Source organism: Dendropsophus ebraccatus, chromosome 11 (assembly GCF_027789765.1).
Source record: "Dendropsophus ebraccatus isolate aDenEbr1 chromosome 11, aDenEbr1.pat, whole genome shotgun sequence".
NCBI classification, from domain to species: domain Eukaryota; kingdom Metazoa; phylum Chordata; class Amphibia; order Anura; family Hylidae; genus Dendropsophus; species Dendropsophus ebraccatus.
Window position 1 is genome coordinate 19,561,312 of NC_091464.1, and position 15,961 is coordinate 19,577,272.

The 15,961-nt window shown below is 40.5% G+C and overlaps 1 long non-coding RNA gene across 2 annotated transcripts in view; it reads right to left on the reverse strand.

Moving 5' to 3' along the window:
- Positions 1 to 337: 337 nt before the first annotated feature.
- The window catches only part of LOC138767501 (uncharacterized), a 64,262-nt gene continuing 48,638 nt past the window's right edge, over positions 338 to 15,961 (reverse strand). For both annotated transcript variants that reach the window (XR_011358806.1, XR_011358805.1), the window contains one exon: positions 338 to 1,275. This is a non-coding gene — a long non-coding RNA (uncharacterized lncRNA). The remainder of the gene's footprint in view (positions 1,276 to 15,961) is intronic.

Here is a 15,961-nt window from a genome sequence, read left to right on the forward strand (position 1 = left end):
ATTTGTCACCTTCAGGTATATACCAGGGTTATCTTAACCCCTTAACAATGCATGACGGCTATTCCCCTTTAAGGGTGATCAGAGGGGGCTCCTGGCTAATTAACTATTCAAATGCAGCTGTCAAAGCTGTCACTTTTTACTGGAACAAGCACCATGATTTATAATATGAACATATAAAATAAGGTATGAAAACTGCAAAGTTTACCCTTTACACCTGTGTAGAGAAGTCATAATGCATAATGCACAATGCATGGAGTGACAGTGTCACTTTAAGGCCTCTGGTATACATTTGTATACCATACCATTAGTGGACCATAGAATTAAAACACACACACACACACTATACAGTATGTGGCTATGTGCACACACAGTAAGAGACCGGCCGTTTTGTGACCTGGCCGGGTCACGGAACGGCCAGTCTCTGAAAAGATCTTCCCGGCCAGTACTGAAGCACCGGCCGGATGATCTTTGCAGCCGCGTAGCCTGTATCTGTATATTTACACACTGTAGTTACATACCTCTTCAACATATATATAGGGTCCCGTGGATGTATTTGGTATGGAGAGTACATCTGACTTATACGTTGATTTAAAAAATACAGCCTGAACATAATCAAAGTTGTGCTTTAAAGTTTAATCAGACAGTACTTTTATACTTGATGGTGTAAAGTAGAGAAAATGACTCCTCGAACTGTGAGATCAAGATATATTGGTCCACAAAAAAGCTAAGATCCTGCTGCTCTATCCGGCCTTACCGTTCTCGCTTTCAATCAATCTTTTTTTATTAACACATCTCTTAGAAATACAGGTGATTCCTGACATGAAAGAAGCCAGATAAGGACTTAGCTTGAAGTTAATACCTGCTGTTTAACCTCATCCTTTTAATAATTGACGATACTTTGCTTTGATTAAATTAATGTAACAAAGAGTAGCAAGTTGGAGGGTGCAGCGTCGCAGTTCAAATCCTACGGTAGAAGAGAGAAAACACTTCTGCACCAGGATTAATTACTCTGGATTAATATTTTATAACTTAAATAATGTGTATTTTTGAAGCAAAATGGAATGTCATTTTTCTGAGACGTGGAGGAGGGGACGGGTGGAAAGTAACAGCATTCATATCCATTAAGCCTACACACCAAACAGTCGGTGATTGTTCTAGATGGATTGCCTTTGTAATTCCACTTTGGCACCTTAATTCTTTATTCTATGGCGTGTTTCATCTTCAGCCGCGATGCTTCGCTTCCAGCATAGACAGTCTAGCTTCAATTATAAAGCTCTGTTTAAAAAAGGAAAAAAAAAAAAGTTGACTAATTAGAAGCCAATTAATCAGACCTTTGAAACTGCATAGATAGGGCCGGGCATCAAGTGTTCTGTACATACGGCAGCGGCTCGCTCTGCAAGAACAGATTTTCTAGACATGTTGCAGATCATATAAATAATAGATGAATCTTTGTACTAGTGTTTAAAGGGTCCGTGAAGCAGCAGCTTTGAAAGAAAGCAGCCATTGTTTTCTGCAAATCCTGGGTAAACACTTTATGTTTGTTACTGATATAGGTAATAGGGTTAAAAAAAACAGCAGAAAGAAAAATGAATGGCCATGCTAATAATAAAGAGTTTAGATAGCAAAAGTGTGTAGTTTAAATTGCCTAGTTTAAAAAAAAATAAAATAAAGCCTAATATATATATATATATATATATATATATATATATATAGAGAGAGAGAGAGAGAGAGAGAGACAGAGACAGAGACAGAGACAGAGAGACAGAGAGAAAAAACATAAGAATGTAAGGGGTCCTTATACTCCTAAGCATGGGGAACGCACGGGACCAGGTTACATATAGTTATGTCCTCTGTTCTCCCCCCAGTGTATTAATGCCTCTCAGCTGTTACAGGTGGGCAGTTGGTGATCAGACTCACCTGCGGTTGCCGGACCATATTGGACACAGAGGGACTGACAGGAACTTCCAGAAGTTATATAAGCTTGCCTGGGGGTGCGGTGCTTCCTTTGGGACCTTCAATCAAGATCAGCTCCCACCCTCCACCCACTACTTTTTGTCGCTTTGTTTATTAGTTGGGGGTTAGTTGCCCCCTTAAGGCGGGGTGATCTGGAATAATTTGTTTGGCAACATGGTTTATGATATTGGTTGTTTATTTGATATTCAAGTGATTGAGTTCTATGCCAAACTCGAATACCCATAATAAACGCTGCAGCCAATCCTCCAACTCATGATGTGTTTCATTATTATTAGTTAAGTTTAATTGTTTAGATAATGGTTATAAATTGTGCCTCTAGTACTGTGAAGAATGAAGAACTAGGGTTGCATATACAACTTTATCCCTTCAGGCTTCTTTTATTTTATTATTTTATGGGAACCTGTCATCACTTTCATGCTGCCTGAAGCTGTAGTTATCAAGGATATCCCCCCATCCGTTTTTGATAAATCTATACCTATACACAAACAAGGAGCAATCTATCAATCAAGACTGGTTTGGTGTTGAGAAGCTGCTGTGGGCCACCCCAATGACTGGTGGTGCAGACTGTATGAAAGTGATGATTAAATAGATTATCTGGGGGCAAAAGGTCTTACCTTGTCTGTGGCGATCAAGGGGTGCAAGATGTTAAATGCACGAGCAGATGTTGCATTATCCCTGTGGCACTCAACACAGGGTAGTAGAGTGGTAGTAGCCCTCCCTAGGTACCTACACACACACCCATAATGGTGTTCCTATGCCTCCACTGTTAGGGATCATCAAGGATCAGTCCTTGGTGCTTTCCTTTTTTCACTTTACCCATTGGACGAATAATTAGCAAGTTTGGTTTTCAGTACCATCTCTAAGCTGATAACACCTAGCTGTATACCTCTTCCCGTGATATGAGCCCTCTAATCTCACCATATCTAACCTTGTGTCCTGCCTATTCCTAAAACTTAATCTTGCTAAATCTGAGTTTCTTCTGTTTCCTCTGTCTGCTAATCACCCTGACATACCCATCTCTGTTTGTGGTTTAACCCTAACCCCTACACAGCAAGCTCAGTCGACTCTCATCTGCCTTTCACTCCCCATATCCAATCTCTTTTACATTCTTGTCACATATATCTCAAAAAATTCCCTTTGTTACTGTTGAATCGGCTAAAACTCTCATTGTCGCTCTGATTCATTTACGTCTTGACTGTTGCAATTCCTCTCAACCTTCTAGTCCATTTTTAATGTAGCAGCCAGGCTCATGTACCTGTCCAATTGTTTTACTCATGCCCCCCCCCCCCCCCATTTCCAGATACTACACTGGCTCACCATTAAGCACATCCCACAAATCTCCCCACAGTGCTGCAGCCAACTACATCTCCTCCCTCATCTCTATCTACCCCCTTACTCCTGCTTCACGCTCCACTAAGGGTGTGCACCTAATATCCTCCTTAATCCCCACCTGTCACTCCTGTCTTCAGGACTGTACCCGAACTGCACCAGTTCTGTGGAATGCATTACCTAAGAATGTCAGACTCACCTCCAATCCCCAAATCTTCAAACGTGCCCTCAAAACTCATCTTTTGAAACAGGCCTATCAGGTTCCTGAATTTAGTTAACCCAGCCTGTAAGCTCTTGTGAGCAGAGCCCTCACTCTTCATGTATGGTTTGATAATTACATGTGTATCTCTGTAATTTCTAAATTTTGTCTATACGTGTACCACCACAATTGTAAAATACTGAGGAATCTGTTGGCGCTATAGGAATAATAATAATAATAATAATAATAATACATTAATATTAGTATTATTATTAGAATGTGTGACTATGTTGACAAAGTGCATTTTATGCTTGACAGGTAGGGGAAACTGGAGGCAAATTTTTTGCATGCATGTTATTGGCTTAGAGGAAGGGAAGCAGCTGATAAATTTCCTATGGGGCACTTATACTTTTTTACATGTATACTTAGTGCCCGGCCGCTTCCTGGTTAGAGAGGGGGGCCCGGGTCATGACCTGTCAGAGCCACTCAACCAGTTAGCGAATGTAATGAGATCCCACCATGACCACTGACTGGCTAAGCACTCCCCTCTCTAACCAGGAAGCGGCCGGGGGACCAGAGCGACAGTACGCAGCACCAGCACTGGAGCCAGAGAGGTGAGAGCAACTTATTTCTCTCAGAATCCCCCTCCCCGGCACTTTTACAGAAAATCGCCCGCCCGAAGTTGTCTTTTAACCATTGCCAGTTTGATCTTCGTGTAGTGTTTCTCAAGCTAGAGAGGACATCTCTGGAGTCCTATAAGTATCCTGGAACTCATTTCACCATGGGGTGTAAAAGTGTAGCAACCCAAGAAGACGCGTTTTAGTAAACAACTATGGGGCACATAGGTGGTGTAATATAATACCAGTGGTACATATAATACCGGCAGTACATGATTATCTATTATCTAATCTATTTATTTGTAGATTTGTCTGTGATCACCCCCAAAGAGGTAGCCTCTGCCAACAGTCAAGTTAAAGGCCCTATTACACTAAGCGATTATTGGCCGTATAATCGCCATGTGTAATAGAAGACAAAGATAAGTCGACGTGCACAATGTCAGCTGATCGTTGTCTTTCAACATGTTGAAAGCTGAACGATGAGGATAGACCTCCGCTATCTTCTATGGTCTGCCCAGACAATCTAGTACCATTGCGCCCCCCCCCCCCCCCCGCTCTTACTCGCTTGCTGCCAATGCGTGTAGTAGCAGCAGCAACAGCAAGTGGGGAACAGGGAGCTAGCGATCGTTTGCTTCTCTGAATTGCTCCATGTAATAGGGGTTTAAGTGTGATATTACCCACCAATTCTTCCATTTACTCTATATATGCTAATTTATCTATGGCCCTAACCAAACCCCGTTTTGTCAGACATCTTAATGACTTTATTATGTCTGTGTATGCTTCCAATTTGTTTAGGGCAATCCGTTCTTTATGCGGAAGATTATAAGGAACAGTAGCAATTACGTGTTCCTCACTATGTTAGGAAACCAATTCCCATTTCATACTGTCCATCCATGCCATCGACCCTAGATTGTAAGGAATAGAAATTGATTTTTGGTTTTAAAATGAACATTAGTATGGATTAAAGTAGTAGATGTAACATTCTTAATGAAGATCTTGTAATGCCATAATAGCTTGTTGTTTACAAAAATCCATATACCTATATTCATTAGATATATTAGATATAATGTATACATGTTATTCCCTATCTAATTCTTGGCCTTGATCTAGAAAATGCCTACAGACAGTGAGAAAGTATGTGCACAAATCTATTTATATCGCACATGACGGAAAACACATGTAAGTGCAAAGTTCAATCCTTGTGATAATATAGCAACCTGGCATGAAATTTCCAGAGGGTAAAATTCAGGACTCCTGGTCCTCGTTTCCTTCACTGCTAAGACAAGGACTTATATGGCCTAATATTGCACTGTAAGCGAGCACGATCTGCTAGATCCTATACATGGATCGATAACCATGTGTGAGGGCTGCACAGACATCTTTCGTGACATCGGTGCAGCCCTTCCTTGTACATTGGACGAAAAAAGTAGCTCATCTAAAACCCTGACCCCTCCTGGTGTAAAATCGGACTTGGCTTTGCATTCGCTAATGGGTTTGCCTTTGTCTGTTTCCATTACAGATGAACTAAAGTTGACCTTGGATTAAAAAAAAAAAAAGAGAATGACCGGGGGGCGGGGGGGAGTATATTCTTTTCTTAGATGTATACTTCTAATACAAGTTATATCATGTAGAATATAACATTGTTAAGTGAGTATTATTGGCTTTTCTTTTAAAGTATGGAATTGGGTCCTGTTTCTGACTTCTCTCCAATTTATAGACTTGATTCAGAGCGTAATCATTCCAGTCCATCTGAAATTTAATGTTCCATGATTTGTTTCTTCAGCTTCTCAATCCTTTCATTAACATTTTGCAAGAGCTGGTCATAATCTAGCAAATCATTGAAGTTCAATGACTCAGCTTTTATCTATGTCCATTTTTAAATGATCCAATTTGGATGTTTCGTTCTTAATAATATTGTGCATTAAACCCGCTCACTCCATTCAGTTATGAATTCATCATATAACACAGTTGTCGCCACTTTTTTTTTTTATCTGGAGTTCTCTCAGTATCATTTTCTTGCTTACATAATTGCTTGGAGTTATTAGACCCCCACCAGAATCTGGTCTCAGGAGTTAAGAATTTTTTCAATTTGTGGGTCAAAACCTTGGCGCTTTCTTTGCTTACACTGAGTTTGAATCAACAAATAAGCTGTTTTCTCACTACTGTACTGTGTAGAGGGATATCCATGGCAGGTCCGGGGGTCTTCAGAAAACAATGGAGATGGTCAGAAGTCAGACCACATTGATGGACTTCTGATCAGGTCAGCACACTTGCTTACCCTACCGAAACCCATTACGTGTTGCTGTCATGATTTGACAGCAGCATGTAATGGGTTAAACTACCCTAAATGGTGGATACTACACTCTGGGTTGTTACAGCAGAAGATCAGCTGTCGTACTGACAGCTGATTGCCTGCGATGTCAGTGCAGGTCCATGGCAAACCTTTTTTCTGATCCCACAGTAAAAAGCTGATGGGATCCGATTAATGCCCAGTAGTAACTGCCATAAACCCTATTGGCAATCCCTAAAGGTTTAATATCTCTGTAGTAATAATAATAATAATAATAATAATAATAATAATAATAATAATAATAATAATATTATTATTATTATTATTATTATTATTATTATTATTATTATTATTTGATATATTACACAATGCTTTCTTGCTTCACTTTGGTCATTGATATTTAAAATATGACGTCATAAGGGAAAGTATATGTAACAAAGAGTCTGTATGGATTAGAAATAAAGCTGCTATGTTTATTACTGCCTAAAGTTCTGGATCAATAATGGGTTAACTTACTTAATCTGTGAACATATGGAATGTTCTTCATTTAAAGACAATATGTTGATGTTTGTGCTGACATCTAGCCAGATGTTTTTGTTACAGATTATCAAGAATAGACACCATACTGGACAGCAGGGCTGCTTCTGCCATGAGGCAGAATGAGCATTCTGCCTCAGGCGGCAGATTCTGCGGTCCAGCAGGGGGCGGCATTATGTCCTCCCTGCTGTCATTTTATTTAAAGTGACACTGTCACCCCCTTTTTGCATTTTGACTGCTCTCCACGAGTGTAAAGGGTAAATGTTACAGCTTACATTACTTATTTTATATCACACCTCATGGTGCATGTTCTGGTAAAAAGTCATTATTATCACCTGTGGGTTGGTATATGTGGACGGGGCCTCGCATAATATGTCCCACATTGCTCCGCCCCTAGTGCCACTTAGCCCCGTCCCCATCCGTGATGTCCACGTAGGCTCCGCCCCCTCAGCAACCATTAGAAGGGCCAGCCTAAAGCTCTAGGCCCCACCCCCTAGATTGTCTATGCGGTGATGATGTCACGGATGGGGGCAGGACTAAGTGGCGCTAGGGGCGGAGCGATGTGGAACATAGGCCGCAAGGCCCTGCCCACATTTGCCAATCCACAGGTGATAAAAACTACTTTTTACCAGAACAAGCACCATGAGGTGTGATATAAAATAAGTAATGAAAGCTTTAACATTTACCCTTTACACCTGTGGAGAGCAGTCAAAATGTAAATAGGGGGTGACAGTGTCACTTTAAGTTTCACTTAACAAAAATGACAGCAGCCGCTCACCTGTCCCGCCGCAGCCTTCCCGCCGCCCGCGCTCTCTGCTGTCTCCACATCCCGTCGGGTCCCGCAACATCACCCTGCAGCTGTCGTTGACCACCAGGCTGTGGTGAGTGCCCGAGCTCAGTGGGGGACGCGCGGGGCCGCCGGGGGTGTGTGTGTGTTGCGGTTTGATGCGGTGCCGGCGGCGTTATGAGGGGGCGGCCCTACTGGACAGCATACTGAATGGACAACATAATGAACACATTCTGCAAACTTTGATGGTCAATTTTCTGGCTTTTTTATAAATTCACTGTTTTAACATGAGAATAAATAAAGTTATCACTTCTCGGACTTTTGGCTAAGAGCAAGTGTAGTAAGAGTGCTATAATAGTAAAGTATTTCTACCATTAAGTCTCAGTAGTCTAACGTTCTGTGGAGTAAGTAGTAAGTCAATTGCCTCCATGCGGTTGATGGATCAATTCTTGCTTGCTCAGTTCACTCATGATATGCCAAGTGTGGAGATTACAGTTGGAGGTAGTTAAGCACTTTTGTGGCTTATAAAATGAAAATGTTCTTCAAAATATAGCGTATAGAGTAGGCTAAAAGGTAAGGTTGAGCTTAAGATACAGGGCATAACCAAGAGTTAAGCTTTGGTGTAGTGGCAAGTGACATGCCCTCAGTGGTGGGAAGCCTAGATTCAAGTTCCATAAGCATTACTTAGCTAAAGGATAATGCAAATTGTAGTTTTTTACCAGCTGGAGGGCCTGAATTCGACACCCATGGTACATACCATCCACATCCACTCTTATTATAGAATAAAAATACACTCTGAAAGTATAAACCCTCCTTAGGGGCATGTTCAACATTGGCCGTTATTCGACATGACTGTGTCTTACTTGTCAGCACGGCCAATACTGCAGTATCAGCCGGATGAACATCATTTTATTTTAATTGGAATGCAGGCACATTTGAGTGTGCCCGCAATCCTATTGACCACTGACCACAGTGTAAAGTACGTCCGTGAGCCTTACTTTACACTGTGAGCACAGATTATTTTTTAAACGTATTAATTAATTTCTGCTGCCGCAATGAACAACTGCCGTAGGGTATACAATCTATTTACACTACGGCCGTTGTCCCATTCACTGCCATTCTACATAACACTTTTATTAAATAACGACCATTATTTTACGGAAAAATGCTCTGTGTAGGTTTTAGGGATTTCTCACCTTATTTATGAATTCCTATGAAATAATTTATTTTATTAGAAGCAGGGGGTCAAATAATATATATGTACATTAGAGATGAGCAAATTTACAGTACAAATGAAACAAATCCTCCTGCTCGCTCAGCTGTCAGCCAGTGTCTCTGATTGCAGATCAGTCCTCTGTAGGCAAGTTATGTGTAAAAGAAACACTCAGATATAGTTGAAGCTCTAAGCCTAAATTGGAGCTCTAAGCCTAAGTTGGTCTAGGGGTAAATCATCTGTCTAGCAAACTACCAGCTTGTCATTTTTTTTGGTTCAAATCCCCTGATGGAAATAAAATATAGTTTTTGTCTTCTTCTCATTATTGTATCATTTTAGCAGTGCAAATAGTTCCCAAATAATTCCATATTATTTTTTTTTTAATACAATGATGTGAAAAATAAAAGTTTTTTTCTTCTTATCATTGTATTAAAAAAACTAAACTAATTAGGACCTGATTGGAAACTATTTGCACTGTTAAAAATGATACAATAATGAGAAAAACAAGGACCTATATTTCAGTTCCATCAGGGGATTTGAACCAAAGAAAGCCCTACTAGGGTTCTTGAGACAGATGAGTTATCCCTAGACCACCACAGGCTAGGATGTTCAACTGATTAATTGATTATTCATGAAGGAGAGGAAGGAGGAAAGAGTGGTGAGGAGTGCGACACAAACACTGAGCCACAACTCTTCTTTGACACTTTATTACAGTAGATGTGAGATTCTGAATAATCCACTCCAACGACACATTACCAAAAGGAACCATGCCCACTAGGGGACTGCCCTAGTGAACTATAGAAGTGGAAACTGTAATGCATTGAATATCACTATTGTTCTATTTCATGACCAAACCGAGTCTGGGGGAATTGAACCATTGACCCCATGTTTTAAAGGAAATTTCCTTAGAACTATTCCAGAGTGCTATTTGGAAACAAAAAACACTAAAACTCAATGGTAGCAATACTCTTTTTTTATAGCACTCCTAAAGTATACAGATACACATATACTCAATTTTCATGGAAAAACTTTGTTTTACTGTGCAAATCAATATTTTAACACTTCTATGTATTCACATTTAATGTTGGATATCTATGTTTACATGCATTTGATATTTTTATTAAGGAAACTATGTTTTATAGTGTACTTCCAGTGATCCAATCGAGGCACATGACAACAATTTTTTTTTATTTGTTTTTCTTGCACTTTTTTTTTCCTTATAAATCACTGCAATGTATGATTAGAATCTATGCATCTGATGAAAAGGTTTGGCCTTGAAACGTGTCATCTCAAATAAACGATTGTATGTCTTCTGAACTACGACTTCCATATTTGGTAACATATAGTTACCCGTTTGTATTTATATGAAAAATTCAATAAAAAATAAATTATATATATATATATATATATATATATATATATATATATATACACACTACGACTTCCATCATGTCTTGTATGTTTGAACTTCCGACATCTTGCGTCAAATTATATGATGCAAACAGAGTACCATCAATTCAGTACCAAAGAGCCATCAATGTCACATAGGTCTTGGGGAAATGATACACATATTCATTTAGCTGTCCGTGGCTGCAATCCACTTAAAAGCACCAGTGAAGTGTCAAAGAGGTGTGGCCTAGGCTTTGACGAGCCCCAGCATCTCATTGCTCTCACTCTCTCATCTCTATTCACTAGAACAATAGAGCATAGCTGCAATACCACATACAAACTGAGGGCATGGGTGGTGCTCTTTCTGGGAAGGAAAAAAAAAAAAGCTGTGCCATACATGTTAAAGCGAATGTACCATCAGGTACATTCGCTTTAACAGGACCCACAGATAGATCGGCGCTGATGCAGGGAAGTCGGTGCGGCAGTCAATTTTTTGAACCGCGGCCCAGTTCTTGTGTAAGGCGCTGTTCTATCCACGGGTACGGGGCCTGGGCTGAAGCACTGGAGGTGGGCCGGCCTGCCCCCAGTGGGAGGAATCGCAGCTCCATTAGAATGAATCATTCAAAAAATGGACCGATCTATCCGTGGGCCATGTTAAAGCGAATGTACCTGATGGTACATTCCCTTTAAGACCTGTGGTGCAGGAAGAGATGACAAAATGTGTAACTTTTTACATTAACTTTATTTTTTGGTCTCAAAAGGGGACTTTTTACTCTTCATCTCTATAATGCATTAGGAGCCTATGCTTTTATAATAAAGGATTGCCTGTGCATATCAAATTGTATTCTTATGAATCATATTAATCTCCCATTTGTTATGTGTTATAACCCCTTAGCTATCTTCTGCTTTAAAACCTACACAGCTGCTTTACAGTCTCTTCTACTAGCACATAAATCCGATTCATGACAAATTCATAAGCCCAAAAAAAAATCATTAAAGGAAATGATGGGAAAAAAATATATATGAAAACCGGTAGAAATCAAAGAAATACTGTCATCTCTCTAAGCAAGGGAACACTACAGCATATATATGACATGGCAAGTCTTTTCAAAAGCTTAGCAACAGAGAAGAAAATCCTGCTTAGGCTGCAAGGTGCCTGTTTACTAGTTGGAGAGAAAATAATTGAAGCAATCTTTTACATAATCAGCATTGTGTCTCATTTGTATGGAAGGAAACTGTGGGAATAGACTGGCCGTGGATGGACTATACTGTGCGTCATTGTAAAAGCCAGAACAGACTCAGTAATGTACTGTATGATCCCTTCTTTTGGGCTATATACTATATATCAGCTGGTTTCAGAAAGTTGTATAGATTTGTAATTTACTTCTATTTAAAAATCTTCAGTCCTCCAGTACTTATCAGCTACTGTATGTTCTGCAGGAAGGGGTGTATTCTTTCCAGTCTGAGACAGTGCTCTCTGCTGCCACCTCTGTCCGTGATAGGAACTGTTCAGAGCAGGAGAGGTTTGCTCCTGCTGTGGACAGTTCCTGTCTCGGACAGAGGTGGCAGCAGAGAGCACTGTGTCAGACAGAAAAGAAAACACCATTAACTGCAGGACATACAGCAGCTGATAAGATTTTTATAGGACGTTTTGATCGCTCTTTGTCCAGTTTCACTGTAAACCTGCAGTGAAATCTACTGTCATGCTGTGGCTTGTCATTTCCTATGGCTCTACATTCCTGCAGTGGAATTTCTTCCTGACATGCCGCACAGCCAATCAGTGTGCTGTGCTGCCGCAGCCACTGATTGGCTGAGCGGGACGTCAGGGAGCCAAGAGATGGAGAAGCAGACCGGAGCGTGCACACGTGATGTATTAGACTGGCAGTGGTGGGTTAATTGGGCAGGGACTAACAGTACAGAGTATCACAGCGTATTTAGCTGCAGGACTCGCAGCATGAAATCCGCTGCAATATGGTACTTGTGAAGGTACCCTTAATCAATTTCTTTTATATAAATAATTTATTTATAAAAGCATTCACAGCATGCTGCCTTGGGATACGCATTGACAAGGTAGAACGGCAAACAGAGAATGAAAGCAGCAGGGGCTGCAACCTCACTGAGTAGTCTGCAGTGATATATGATGTTCTGCAACATTCTTGGGCAGGGAAATGGCAGGAATAATGTAGATAGGGAGTTGGCAGTGTGGGAGGACTCTGAAAAGGTGCTGAGGTAAAAAAAAGTATTGTAGTACAGGTTAGCGCTTCAACCACAAAGTACAACCATGAAGTACAGAACTAGATCCCTATAACAAATGTATTTTTGGTGGTTTCAGAACTGGGGCAGACAAGGGTGCTATCTATTCAATACAATGCCGCCGGCTGTGTTCTGACATCGTTTAGAATGGACATTAAATAATGAACAGGCCTATTATATCCAGACACTGTTGGCCGAACAGCAAAACAATAGCTGTTCAATAGCTGTTCGCACAATGTAAAGTATGGCCGTCAGCCATACTTTACATTGTAGTTAATGGTTAATTGAATTGCAACCACACCCAATGGTGCCCACAAATCAATTGTAAAAAGATAATGCTCCTGTACCCAATTTAATAGTTTCAGCAGCAGGAAGGTGCAGAACGCCGCTCGGTGTCCAAGAGTATATTCATAGCAACGGACAGTGTTATATGTAGAGTGAACATAGCCTACTGTATGTGTATTTCATGCAGTTTATTTGAGTAATAAATAATACTACACAATACACGTCTGATTTATCATTGTACTTTATGGAATACTTAACAGGCATATGAAGACTGTATGACATACCTGGGTGCTTTGTGGTCTTTTCTGACTATTTCTTTATTTAATTATATTTTTATATTTTGCTCTATTTTTGTGTGGAGTAGCACAAAGCCAAATGTCAGATGAGCTCAGCTCAGTTATTCATTGGATCACTGCTCTGTAAATTCAAGATCATGACAGCATTTTCCTCAAAACTGCAGTGTGTGTCAGAGACCAAAGGAAAATACGATTAGCGCCTCGGTAACTAAGTTCTGTCGCCCTGGCTCTTGGCCCAGCTGATTAAGTCTTGCACAGTAAATAGCCCCTCAGTATCAACCCCATATTTGAACCTCAATGCAGAAACAGCTGGGGCTTCACAACATCCTCTTCTTCGCTGAAGTTTTCCAATGCCATGAAAATTTTGTCATTTATATTTCCCATTAAGAAGATGAAGAGCTTTGGACAGTTTGTAAAATACTTCATTAAGCGCAGAAACGTTAAGCGACACTGAGCAATTCTAACTGTGGATGGAGCTGCATTGTTAAATATCTTCTTTTTTTAAGTAGGATAATATTATTTTCTCTTTCTTACCTTCAATAAATTGTTATTCAGCTCAAGCTTCTGATAGAATAATAATCAGTTTTTTAGGTTCAGCTCCCACTGAGGTTATCCCCGGGTGGACGAGCGTCTGTCAGTAAGATACCTCAGCTTGTAGTAACTTTGCCTTACTGGGGATTACTCTCTCTGCCTTTCCTTTAGGAAGTGACTGTACTGACTGGACTGGAATGAACTAACTACTAACTATCTCCTGAAAGGAAACCCCTTTCTTATATAGGGTGATGTGGCAGGAAGTGTAGGTTAGAGAGAAAGGGGTGTACAGAGAGAGGGCACCTGTGCTTGGTTGAACAAAACATTGAGCTAAACCTTCCACAGACACTGCAGTTGTGTGCTGGGGAGAGTGAGACACCTAGTGGCTGGAGTGTAAATCACAACTGCTAGTACTTGGTGTGACACCTGAGAGGGTTACTTTACTTGGGTGGTATAAAAACTTGGAACCACCAAGGGTGGGACACTACACTTTCATTGTCCTTACTATTAAATTCAAAGGACTATTCAATTAATGACAGACACAAAGAGCAATCAGTCCACCTGAACTAGAATAATGTACCAACAGCCATCATTGTAAAGAAGGGCGTCCAAACCGAGAAATGACTGACGTCAATTTGAACTCAAAATGACGAACGTCATTTTGAAACATAAGTAGGGATGGTCCGAACCGAGTTCGGTTCGGGTTCTCATGAACTCGAACTATTGGTAATGATTCCCGCTGTCTGCCCGCTCCGTGCAGCGGGCAGATCCAGCGGGAGAACCGCCTGGAAAACTGGGATACAGCCATAGCCATAGGCTGTATCCCAGTTTTCCAGGCGGTCCTCCCGCTGAATCCACCCGCTCCACGGAGCGGGCAGACAGCGGGAGTCTGATGCCGAGCGTTCGAGGTTCATACGGACCCAAACCTCGGAGGGTTTGGACCATCCCTAAACATAAGAAATGAACAAGAAATTTCATGCAAACATAGCCTACATATGACAGTTTATTGACACCTCTGGGAAAAACTTTAATTCTCATAGTGTTTCTGATTGGCCCAGTGTCTTATTTCATGTTTTATTTCCCCCATATTAAGAACAAGGGTATATACTGTATTTCTTACACATAAGTTTGAATTAAAACTTTCTCCATGATCTACCTATGAGCAGTCATGCATAAGGAAATGAGATATCGCTCATCTGGCACTGCTTTGTACTGTGAGGATCCAGTGCCTGTATGTTTATTGTGTTTGTGGTGTTAATTCACACTTCATGCTGCTTTGCCATTCATTCTACCTACTGTTTGCTGTGGCATAAATTAAACTGTGCTCAGTTTGGAAACAAGAGCCTGTTGTGATGGATAGCTCATTCAGTCATACAAGCAGCACCACATGCCCATTTAGTCTTGTCTGCTACATTGAGCACTAGTTTATACTCCTACTGATTTGCGAGATGTACATAGACATACCACCATTGTACTACACAGTCTTAACCAAAATGAAAAGTGTGAAGCATTTTTTTCCCAGTAGGGTATACCAGCAAAAATAAATAAAACATTACATTCTTGGCATGTAAACTATTCTTTATCCTATCTTCACATCGGGTATGCCGTCATATAGCTTGCTTTTAGAAGAGCACAGTGGCTGCTTTTTATAATGTATAAAGACACAATATGCAAACCATAAAAATATCTTTTTATATGTATTTTTATTTATTCTTGAATTTTAGAACAGTCATCATGGTGGTGAACAGTCTTCCACCTTGAAAACAAGAATTAGTATGATAACAAATCTACAATTCGGATCCGTTACATGAAAAATAACATGTACTTTTGCCAAACAAATTAAATACAATAAACATCCCTTCCCATCCTCCCCCTGGCCACTATTCTCATGCTCTCCCTAACTAAAGCCATCAGGCCTGGTCATCCTACTTTGTCCAACCACTTATCATGGAAACACGGATTAGTCATGAATTTTTAATTAACTATCAGCAGGTTAGATGAACCTAAGATGTCAGCAGAGAGCGCTGTCTCTGAACACCACTTCCTGCAGAATATATAGTAGCTGATCAGAGATTAGCGAGCATGCTCGTCTGAGCTTGGTACTCGTTCGAGGATTAGGGAACTTGATGGTACTCATTACTCAGACAAGCATCTCGCAATACTCGAGACAATGACATCTACCTCTTCTTGCATGTTTTGCCACTTTTTTTTTAGCCAATCATCATGCAGGAGAGTCTTTGGGAGCTTGTAGCATCATGTGG